General features: G+C 35.8%; 1 protein-coding gene across 2 annotated transcripts in view; it reads left to right on the forward strand.

The window, feature by feature from the left end:
* Positions 1 to 12,048, forward strand: part of LOC111428558 (defective proboscis extension response 13) — a 262,116-nt gene that overhangs the window by 52,703 nt on the left and 197,365 nt on the right. The window contains exon 1 of one of the 2 annotated variants that reach the window (XM_071197877.1): positions 5,470 to 5,636. The exons of the other annotated variant lie outside the window; for it this stretch is intronic. The gene's annotated coding sequence lies outside the window, so the exon portion shown is untranslated. Of the gene's footprint in view, positions 1 to 5,469; positions 5,637 to 12,048 lie in introns of those variants that run through there. 2 annotated transcript variants of the gene reach the window in all.

The following is a 12,048-nucleotide window of genomic DNA, read 5'->3' on the forward strand; positions in this document are numbered from 1 at the left end:
TCACTTTCAACAATTCTGCGTCTAGTCAACAAGGATGCAAAACTTTTCGGTGGACACTTTTTCCTCAATATTACTGAAATTATCATTGAGATCTCTAGTGTCGGATTCTAAATTAGCAATTACAGTGTCTGGTGAAGTAAACTGTGTTAATTAATTATCGTACCCGACGTCATCATAGCAAGTATGCAACCAATATCACAGTATTGGTGTTGCAATACGCAAATCGTGTCTGATATGGGTTGCATACTTGTAATGATGACGTCGGGTACGATAATTAATTAACACACTGTAGATGTATGAAGCAAAAATCTATGTAGAGTATTTAAACGGCTCCTATTATCGTGGAAATCCCTTGTATCGGACTCGAAATTAAAAATATCAGCGTCCGGTGAAGAAGAAATAGAACTTGAAACAGTGTCTAATCTTATCTTATTCTTTTGCTGTATTAATCTGCCAAATGACTATTATTATAGCAATGTCGATATTTACAAAAAGAAATATACAAAGTACAGAGTGTCCCACTAAAGTGGAAAATAGGGTTTTAACAAAACTATAGCATCAATGGATGTACTAAGTGGCATGTCGATGTAGGCCACACACATACAATTAAGACATCAAAGACTTTTAAGTGAGTTATCATGTTTCCATCACGTAATATTATACCAAAATTGGCTACTAATTCACTATTTTCAAGGAAATTATAAAACATTATTTAACAGTTGCGTTTAAGTCAGGCCTTCAGTGAAAGAATCACACATCAAAGATACGTTTCAAATAGACGGGGTCAAAATAGAAGCGCAGTCCTTCAATAAAAAGCTCGGTGTCCCATCAACTTCAGCAATAAGAGTATTCTTTGTACGCTTCAACGCATCCTCAACCTCCTCCAAGCTGAAGTTCTCCACTGACAAATAAAGACTATGATCGGGGAAATCAGACCCCACAAAAACAGGATCAGATTGAATATAAACCGACTCAAAATAATCAGCAAAAGCGTCCACAATACTTCGACCCGAACTGAACTCCACGTTTCCATTCGTCATAAGGCCTGGAATGCGAGTACCGCCCTTCCGTGACCGAACATAGGCCCAGAAGGTACTGGGATCAGCAATCAAAGATGGCTCAACATCGTTCATGTACGCATTATATGCATCGGTAATGAGGTGTTTCGATAGGGATCTGTAACGTTTAAATTCATTCAGGCAATACAGTACGTTTATGCCTTGCACGCATACTCTCCTTCATGCGAATACAATCCTTTACCTCCTTCGTGAACCAAACAGGTCAACGACGATTCGTAGAATCTCTCACACTTTTAGGCATTGCTAAATCAAAAACGTCGTGTAGCTTGTGTTATAAAGAAGCCGGCATGCATCATCTACCACTCCAATACCATCCAGGTCTGACCAATTCACCTCACCCAACATCCCATACAACAAAGAATAGTCTGCATGCTTAAAGTTATAGGTGGGTAGGCACGATCCTTAAACGTAGAAACCTGGGGAGCATAATCCAGAACAACCACCAAAGCGGGACGATGGGAATCCTCAGCAAGCAACTATACTGTGTTAATTAATTTTCGTACCCGACGTCATCATTACAAGTATGCAACCCATATCAGACACGATTTGCGTATTGCAACACCAATACTGTGATATTGGTTGCATACTTGCTATGATGACGTCGGGTACGATAATTAATTAACACACTGTAGATGTATGAAGCAAAAATCTATGTAGAGTATTTAAACGGCTCCTATTATCGTGGAAATCCCTTGTATCGGACTCGAAATTAAAAATATCAGCGTCCGGCGAAGAAGAAATAGAACTTGAAACAGTGTCTAATCTCTTCTTATTCTTTTGCTGTATTAATCTGCCAAATGACTATTATTGTAGCAATGTCGATATTTACAAAAAGAAATATACAAAGTACAGAGTATCCCACGAAAGTGGAAAATAGGATTTTAACAAAATTATAGCATCAATGGATGTACTAAGTGGCATGTCGGTGTAGGCCACACACATACAATTAAGACATCAATTACTTTTAAGTGAGTTATCATGGCTCCATAATGTAACGTTATACCAAAATTGGCTACTAATTCACTATTTTCAAGGAAATTATAAAACATTATTTAGCAGTTGCGTTTAAGTCAGGCCTTCAGTGAAAGAATCACACCTCAAAGATACGTTTGCTGTGTTACTATTACTACGGCAATTATAGAACGTGAGGGGACAGCGGAAAAATGACTTTTGTATAGATTCAACCGCATTCGCGTAAAACTGATAGAACGGATACAAAACAATTACCGCATACTCTAACCGCGATCCAATCAACGCAAAATACAACGTACATAAACATCTGATGGGCAGACCCTTACAGTTCCGAACAATAAACCTGTAAATTTTACTTCCATAACAATTAACAACTAAGTTAAGAATGTGTTCGTTAAAAGTCAGTCCACTGTCAAACAACACCCCAAGGTCAGAGCACTTAGGTTCGGACATCAACGGTTGATTGGCCAAGTAATATGCACAGTCAATTGTGTTTCATTTTTTAGAAAATGTCATGATAAAACATTTAGAAATATTAAGTGATAAACGGTTGCTACGGCACCAATGCTCAACACGAATCAGATTTTCTTGCAAGCGTTCACAATCGCTGAGTTCCCCAACAGCCGAGAATGATTTCAAATCATCAGCAAATAGCAGCCTCTCACAATCCAAGATCTCAGTTACGTCATTAATAAAAGCCAGGAACAGCAATGGACCGAGGTTGGGTAACTGGGGAACCCCTGAAGTTGGAGAAAATCCTCTGGAAGTGAAGCCACCATAATTAACAAACTGCTGCCGATCTAGCAAATAAGATTTCATTAACGACAACAGAGGGGCACTTAATCCAAAGTTACTCAAGTTAAAGTGATCCAGCTGACCAAACGTCTTCCGAAAGTTGAGATACACAGCATCTACCTTGCTGTCTCTACTACTGTCTCTCTAGAGTCGATTACATCAGCAACAAATTGGGCGAAGAATGTCAGATTGGTGACAGTGGATCAACCACAAACAAATCCGTGTTAAGCTAGGCTTATGTACTTATTTAAATGATATGAGATGTGCTTGAAAAAAACGCTTTTAAAAGTCTTCGAGAAACCACACAGCAGCGATATAAGTCTGTAATTCACAATCTCAGCAGGGTTGCCCTTCTTCAAAATTGGACAGACGTATGACTCTTTCCATAACGACGGAAAGGTAGAAGTAGACAGGACCAGATTGAAAATCGAAAGCAATGGGGCCAGAATAGAAGCGCAGTCCTTCAATAAAAAGCTCGGTATCTCATCAGCCCCAGCAATAAGAGTATTCTTTGTACGCTTCAACACATCCTCAACCTCCTCCGAGCTGAAGTTCTTCACTGACAAATAAAGACTATGATCGGGGAAATCAGACCCCACAAAAACAGGATCAGATTGAATATAAGCGGACGCAAAATAATCAGCAAAAGCGTTTACAATACTTCGACCCAAACTGAACTCCACGTTTCCAATCGTCATAAGGCCTGGAATGCGAGTACCGGCCTTCCGTGACCGAACATAGGCCCAGAAGGTACTGGGATCAGCAATCAAAGATGGCTCAACATCGTTCATGTACACATTATATGCATCGGTAATGAGGTGTTTCGATAGAGATCTGTAGCTTATGCCTTGCGCGCATACTCTCCTTCATGCGAATACAATCCTTTACCTCCTTCGTGAACCAAGCAGGTCAACGATGATTCGTAGAATCTCTCTCACTTTTAGGCACTGCTAAATCAAAAACGTTGTGTAGCTTGTTATAAAGAAGCCGGCATGCAACGTCTACCACTCCAATACCATCCAGGTACGACCAATTCATCTCACCCAACATGCGATACAACAAAGGATAGCCTGCACGCTTAAAGTTATAGGTGAGTAGGCCACGATGCTTAAACATAGAAACCTGGGGAGCATAATCCAGAACAACCGCTAAAGCGGTATGATGGGAATCCTCAGCAAGCAACAGATCGAGATCGCGAGTGACTGCGGAGCTCATACTGGCAAAGATCAAATCAAGTAAACGATCGTTGGTGTCCACAATTGAATTGGACTGACGAAAATCATGGAAATGTCTGAAATTTGCTAAGGTCATTACAATACTATTATGTATTGATTTCACTAGACATGGTTTCTTTATTCGTCAACATTCCCTTAGAGTTGGTAAAAAACTTATTGCTACTAAGTGGGAGCTTTTCGAAATGACAACATCTATTGATAAAGAGCTGTTCGTCGAATTGATAGTGTTCTTGTTTGAATCATGTCATTTTATTTTTGATAAAGTGTAATTCTTTTTATCAAAATTTGGCCAGAAATTTAGTACTCCAGTGGGTAGTCCTCTCAGTCCCATGTTAACTACTATGGTTATGGATCATCTTTTGGATAAATGCATTCTGTGGTGTTTCCGTTATGTTCTTGATGTATTTAATGGTTTTGATCTACATTTACAGTTTACTGTGAAGACCGAGATTAACTCATATATCTTTTTTGGACTATTGTCGCCATGCGGGATAGAATTAATTTAATTACCAACCCTGTTCTTTGGGAAAGAAATAAAAAAAAGGTTGTTTAGCACCTTCATTAATAATAATGACAGCTCCACAACATACAGTTAACCCAACTCAGATCACTAGATATATAAACATTCTTTATCTACCCGGTCTTACTAAACAACTGAATTATCTACTGTTCTCTAAAACCCTGAGGTTTTCTAACACCAACTATTTACCTTTTTCCTGTTTATTCTCAAGAACTAAAGAACATCGGTACAATGTTATCTAATTGTAAGTCTAATGTCATCTATAAGATCCCATGCAGCAATTGCGATGGTTATAGGATATAGGATATAGGGTATAGGATCTACTTCTCAATACTTATCTAGCCGTATCAATCAGCATAAGAGTTATCACGCACGCCAAGAAAAAAAGAGTGCTTTAGTTGCGCATCATATTAAGGAAGGGCATCACGTTGATTTTGACAATATTTCTATCTTTGAAAAGGAATTGAATTACTATAAGAGACTCTTTCTAGAAATGGTATATATTAATAGCAAGGTTGGATCCGTGAATTTTAGAACGGATACTGAAAATTTAAGTTCTATATATGCCTTGCTAGTTTCTAATAATTGGACATACAGTAACAACTCCAAAGAAAACTCTTGTGTTTGCTTTTTTAAATTTTATAACTTGATTGGCTTCTTGATATTTTTAGAATTGATTATTATAGATAACATTTATTTTATTTTTTAATTTGGACTTGAATTTGTGAAGTTTCATAATTTTCGACGCCACCTTTTGTTATTTTTCTGAAATAAAGATCGTTTTTTCCCTTCCCTGTTCCTTTGGTTCTTGCATATAAATCTTGTTTTTCAATTTTTAGCGTGGCGTGGCTCGTACCGAATTATATAGTTTAGTCGTTTGCGGTCAATTTATAATTTAACGTTATTCATTGTTTAATTTTTATAACTTTAAAAATGTACTTGCTCAATGGAAAATGTTTTTTGAGTAATTTGAAGTGTTAAACTGGGTATCCAGGATTTTCGTTATTACGTACTTAGCTTTTTATGCTTTCATTTGTAAGTATTGTTGGTTTTTATTTAAATTGTAAATCTTAGTCTTGTTTGTTTTGATTGAATAATTTTAGCCTGAAGAAGGAATAAATTTTGTTCCGAAAGCTCGGTTAAAAGAAAAAAGACAACTTTTATTTTAATTCCCTTGCACTGGTCGATTCTCAAGAATATCTACATTTTCCATTAAAAAAAAAGTTTTTTGGCATATAAAATCTTTGAACCATTTATAAGAAACTTACGAGCTCATAATTTGATTATTACTTCTGAATCGTGTTTTTTTTAAATTCTTTTAAATGCAATTTTGAGAGCTTGTACTGCTTTAAATTATTCGTAATTGTGAGATTAATAATTCGACTTCTCAAAGGTTCAAGGTTTCTAATGATACCAATTTCTTGTTGGGTAATAATCGACTAACTTTTACAAAACTTTCAATGCAAATTGCCATATACGGACTACCCGAACGATCCCTTTAAATCAATACACAACTCATTAGAATTCAAACGCTCTCTGTGCAACGACCATGTTTAATTGCCCTCAGAATGTTATAACATTCTACGAGGCGGGAAACATACCTATTGTGGTTTAAGAGGTAATTCAAGCGAATCGATGAATTGTAGATTTAACCAAAATGAATAATAATTCATTTATACCTATATATATTTTTTAATTATAATTAGGTACCACTAGGGTTACGATAGAAAATTTAATTTCCTTTATTTGCGTAAATGGAGGGTTCTTCTAAATTATATATTGCGTTTGTTGTAAACGTGATTTAGAATCGCTATTTTTGTTTCAAAAGTTATTAGTTTATTTTGGAAATTTCTTTCCTGCAATGAAGTTAAATCTTTATATATAATTTTTATTTTATAAAATAATCGTGATCAATCTCGTACATTTTTAAGCTGAAATTGATCACTGACGTTTTAATCCATACAAACATTTGATAGCACATTATTATCACCCATTCTTCTTTTTTAATAGTTAAACCGATAAACAACTCTAGATCCTTCGGAAAATCCATATATGTTTCTAGTAAACTGTACTTTATTATCAAAAAGTCACGAGGCGAAGTTTCATGCATGGGAAATATCTGAAAGAGCGCGAATTTTTATCGCCGATCTTTCATTGCTTTATCGATCGCAACCTAGGTATATCAACGTGCATTGATGTTATGGAGAACTGGAGTATCTATCCCACAGGAGAAATTGAAGGTACATCTTAGCAAATCTATCTTAACCAGTGAAGATAAGATGAGCCGTACCAGAACAGTAGAGTACCTGTACATGCGGAGCTCAAAAGTAGTTTGAAGCAAATTTAATGAAGAAGTCCTATTTATAAAACATTTTACGACACAGTTGCATCAAATATGCGTACTAAACGTGTTTACAAGAATAGTATTAATAATGGTGTAAAAGAAGAAAAAGTCTTGTGACTCAAAAACGGAGAAAAATAAATAGAACCATAACATTGTGGATTATGTAGTAAAATCGAAATATTGCAAAACTTATGACTGGAATAAAACAACACTCCCAAAAATATATGGATATTAGCTTCCAAATCGAACATCTCGAGAACACAAAATCGCCTCTTAGAAAATGCTGAAAGCCGCCATTTTAGTTTGTATAGTTTTGAAAACATTCAGACATTCAAATGGTATTTTTATTTGTTATATATTGTTAAGTTTCTTTGAAAAAACTCAAAGTTTGCATATGTCAGTTGGGTTTGTTACAAATTTGTCGTCTTCTTGACCATTAAATGCCTTTTTGGTAGAATCTATAGACATTAGCCTCAGCTCAATTTCTTTTTTCCTTCTTTATTTTCTACTACATGTTAGACAACGGCTATATACGGTATTCAGTTGTTTTTCGTAATCCACCGTAGATTTTTATCAGCAGGAATTTTCCCCGCGCGATTTCCATTTTCTTTTTGGTTCAAAGTGATCTGCGTCTGCTCTTACATCATAATTGGCGGTTTCCAGAACAACTTCCTCGTAGATGCCATTGGTCATGAATCTTCATAATTTAGTTCCATAAAGCTCTTTCCGGCTTTCACGTATAGTTTTTGTCCCTTGAAACGATTTCATTTGAAAATTTCTGATTTACATTTCATTTCAGTATGCATAAAAGCTACTAAGTGAGTCCTGTTGGTTAAAACCTATCTTAAACTTGCGGAAAACCCCAACAACGAAAGGTTGAGTGATGTTAGTGAAGCTTATTTGAGGTATTTTGAGGTTAGCCAAGGCTATGTCGGTTTCTCTACATCCTTCTAAGTATGTGTGGAATTCTATCAATTTTGCGGTCAGGTAAATGTTTAGCGCGTGGCAAAAATCAATTCTGGAGCTAATCTGTGAATAATTATAGTGGTAGCGATTTTTGTAAAAGCCTCGGTCGGATACTTAGTTCTACGACGAATTGACATTTAATTCTTACCATATTACCATTCGATTATAACTTTACTCTGATAATAGAGCTACCATATACAATGGAGAAGGTTTCTATGATTTCAGTGAGAAAGATATTATTGCATTCATGACAGACGAAGAATTGGATGAGGACTGATTAACAAAACAAATCCTGAAAATGATACAGAAAAATAGTTCGAAATAGTTACTTTCACAAACAACGAGATCTGCGAAGGACTTAAATTAAAGCGGAAATTAAATAACCATTTTCTACAAAATGAGCTTAATCTGGAATAAACTTTCCGGTTTCAGAGGGATTATATAATTTATCTCTATTCAAAGATTTGATCAAAAGCCAAACAACGATTAATGAAATTGTAAAATCTGATGAACTCGAAATTGTTTCAACTAAATCTATCATTGAATCAAGTGACGAAAGTTATGTCATAAGAAGAAAAGATTATTCCTTTTTTCATTCATTTAAGCGATTAACCGCCGCTAAATGGAGGTGAATGTTTCAAAAAGACACAAATAGATTAAACTTGAATGTTGAGCGCTCGTTCGCAGTATTGTTTTTGCTCGATTTAATCGTGTTTACAGCTTGGCAAGGAATTATTTACAAACATACCTTTATAAAAAGAATAAGTCTTCATCAGGAATATGAACTCGAGATTTTGGAACGCATTTCTTATGGAAACTATGTTCATATTCCTCACACGTCAACTTGGTCTTATTTTAACACGTTTTTCCGCGAACAAAACATTTCAGTTTAGTATGTCTTTTTGTGATTGTCGTCTTCCTTTTCTCATTAAGCTTTTTTGTTTTCTCTTCTTTTTATCATTCTGTTTCTATCTGCAATATTGACTCCTTCTCGTGCAATCTTAAAATCCTGAAATTTCTTGAAATTTCCTAAAATTTTTGCGATGATATTGCAAATGGTAGCCTTTCGGTGTTTCGTTTGCCTTTCCGTTTCGATGCGTTCGGTAAGGTGAGATAATTAACAAAGAACCACATCGGGTCGGTTAATATTTTTGACGTTGCGGTGTCCTCATCGCTGGACGAAAGTTGATCATTTACATTTGAGTTTATGGTAACATTTGCAATTATATGCACTTTTGGACCTTGATAGTGATCAGAATTTGATTCAATTGGAATATTACCATTTGCTTATTCAGGGATCATATTTTTTTTTATTCCAGTCGTCCTCAACACCTTGTATCGCATTCCCTTCGCTCTCAATACTCTCGCTCGCATTCCCGTCGCCATCAACACTATATGCCATATCCTGATCTTGCATAACATTTGCATCTTTATGAAAAATTCGCCAAATTTTGTACAAGTGAAAAAAATCGTCATTGCCGCCGGAAGGTGGAGCAATTTTATCGATAGCTTCAAACCTTTTTATCTTCTCTTCTCCCAAAAGGGAGACAAATGTTGAATACTCCATCGATCCATCGATTTTGATGTTTCTTTCTGTGCGTAAACATAATCCACTGCATTGGAGTCAAAGGGATATAAACTCCATGTAACTTTAAGAGGCCTAAATACTGCCACATCTCCTGGTTGTGTTATTCTAGTTGCATTTGGATACAGAGCTAGAAGCTATATTTGCAGTTTGTTACATAACAGACTTAATTCATATGTAACGTGTGACTTATGTCCATCTACAAAAAGAAGAACAGGTAATGGAACGTTCTTTTCTAATAGAAATGGATGAAATACATTCGCAACGTATTCATAAAATGTTTCCGCATTATCCATTCCCCATTTACTATTCACAGATTAGGCCAATTTTTCAGGAATCCTTTTTTGGGGAAATACTATCATTGAATAGCATATTTTACCAGCTGCGGAAAATGTGAACATGACGGTGATATTCTCTTTTGATGAGGTCTATCCAATATTGTACACGTTTCTTGCTCCTTTTTCCGCATAGAGCTTCCATGTGGACGGACATAATTAGATTAAAACTTGTTTCATCGCCATTAAATTAATTAACTAATTAATTAAATTAATTAGTAGTAGGATCTTTTAATACACTTCAAAATTTCTATCTTTTATGCATCTCTCTATCTCTTCAAACCATTTTCTTATGTCGTTTTCTGACATACAACTGCTTGCGGCGGTTACTCCTTCAGAGGTCTTAAATGTAACATCAGGGTGACGTTTTAAGAATGCATTGAACTAACCTATTCCTGGTTTGTTATTTACAAAGGGATTTTTCCTTGGGTTTTCTTTCAGAAAGTTCTGAACGCTTATTAATATATTCTTTATTCCTAGGGAAACCTCTATTAGCTATCTCCTTTATCCAACATACTAAACAAGTTTCAACAAGTTTGCAGTTAAAACAGTGCAAGGCCCAATTTTATAATTATAGCTGTTGGACTCAATGTCACAATGATGCACTATTCTACAAACCATAAACTACATTTTAAAGTTGAATAACAATCATAACTTACTTTAATGTTTCACAATCAACCTCACAAAAAAACACAAACCGTGTCAAAACCTTTAGCAAATGACTTGTAGCACCGTCGATGTTCAGGTTAACATAACACGTCAACTTTACGTCAGATTTCGGTAACACCACAGTTTAGGTATCAATCTACCACCAACAATCGGCTATCCAACAATCTGGCCTGTCTAATAACTGTCACTATCTAATAATTGTATGGTTTACCCATAGAGAGGTTTATACTACATATATCAAATCAAAATCAATAAAATCAACAAATCACTTTCTTTAAATAAGATTAAATATTCTATTAGAAAGTTTTTCTTATAAAATACTGTGAAAACCTGTGCAATGTTTTAGAACCAAGATCTTCCCTCTCAACTTCAATCACATGAGTAGTATTCGTGAAGCGCTCGTTACCTGACCTCATATTCCGGTGATTTCCATCGTCGCTACCACTTAAGCGATACGCAGAACCACCAGGATTTATGTTGATTTCCCTGGAGGGTTTACGCGGCAGCTACGACCTCGCCAAAGGTATTTTTACGCGAGCATAAAGAGACGTTGCGCTCGCTCTCAAAGGCGGCGCCCGATTCCCGATTGCGCTAATATTGTTTCGAAAAACAACGTGCATTAGCATTTAAATTGGAAACGAATTCGCGGGCGCAACGGGCTCCAAGTGTAACGCTGATTCAAAGTCGGTTTATTTAAGGGAACAAAAGGTTAAAGCTGATTACGGGAACTCACCCCGGATTGCTTCTCTGCAATACGAAGGAATGAACTTTCGCTATATTGGCAAGATGCACTCAGTGCATTTCAGCTCAATCTGTACACTTTATTACGGTAGACTTCCTTTCTTCTGATTTCGGATTTTGTCGTATAAAAGAAGAGTATTAATTTTTTGTTATTCGTTTTTCTAATTTAGTCGATTTCAAAACTATGGGAAAATAAATTTTAAATGAACCCTGTATTATGCGGAATATTTGCGTATTAATTATAAATTATCATTGTGTTATATTTTCCCAAGAGCTTATGATCTCTAAATTTGATATTGGGAACTGTATAATTATCTGGTTCGTTACAACCAAGCGATTCGCGCTTATATTCGCTATCTCTCATAGCACAGGAACCACTTTTATCATTAAATAATAACATTTTGTTGGGTCATATTTAGATTTTAATATAATATTTTAATTTATCTTCTTGCCGTAATAATAATAGGATAATAGATAACAAGTCTAGGACTATGCAAACATTTTAAAAATCCATCGAGACCTAGAGGCGTTTTACGCGAAAATTTGTAAGGAAATCCTTTAGAAAATCCTCCGAGTAAGGTTCGTAGATCCGGGTCTTCTCGGATATATTGAGAAATTTAGTGTCCTCGGTGGTCTTAAAACGAGCTGAGTTCCGCAGGGAAAGAGCGGATCCTTTAAAAAACGAAATTTATTAACGCTACGTAGACCGAGACTCCCCTTAGGTCACTATCCCGGTTGTCGCCTTTGTACAGGCTCCCTGTCGGAAACTCAATTAATTAGATACCGGGCAATCCTTCGAAATAACTC

The sequence above is a fragment of the Onthophagus taurus genome, chromosome 7, assembly GCF_036711975.1.
Source record: "Onthophagus taurus isolate NC chromosome 7, IU_Otau_3.0, whole genome shotgun sequence".
Taxonomy (NCBI): Eukaryota; Metazoa; Arthropoda; class Insecta; order Coleoptera; family Scarabaeidae; genus Onthophagus; species Onthophagus taurus.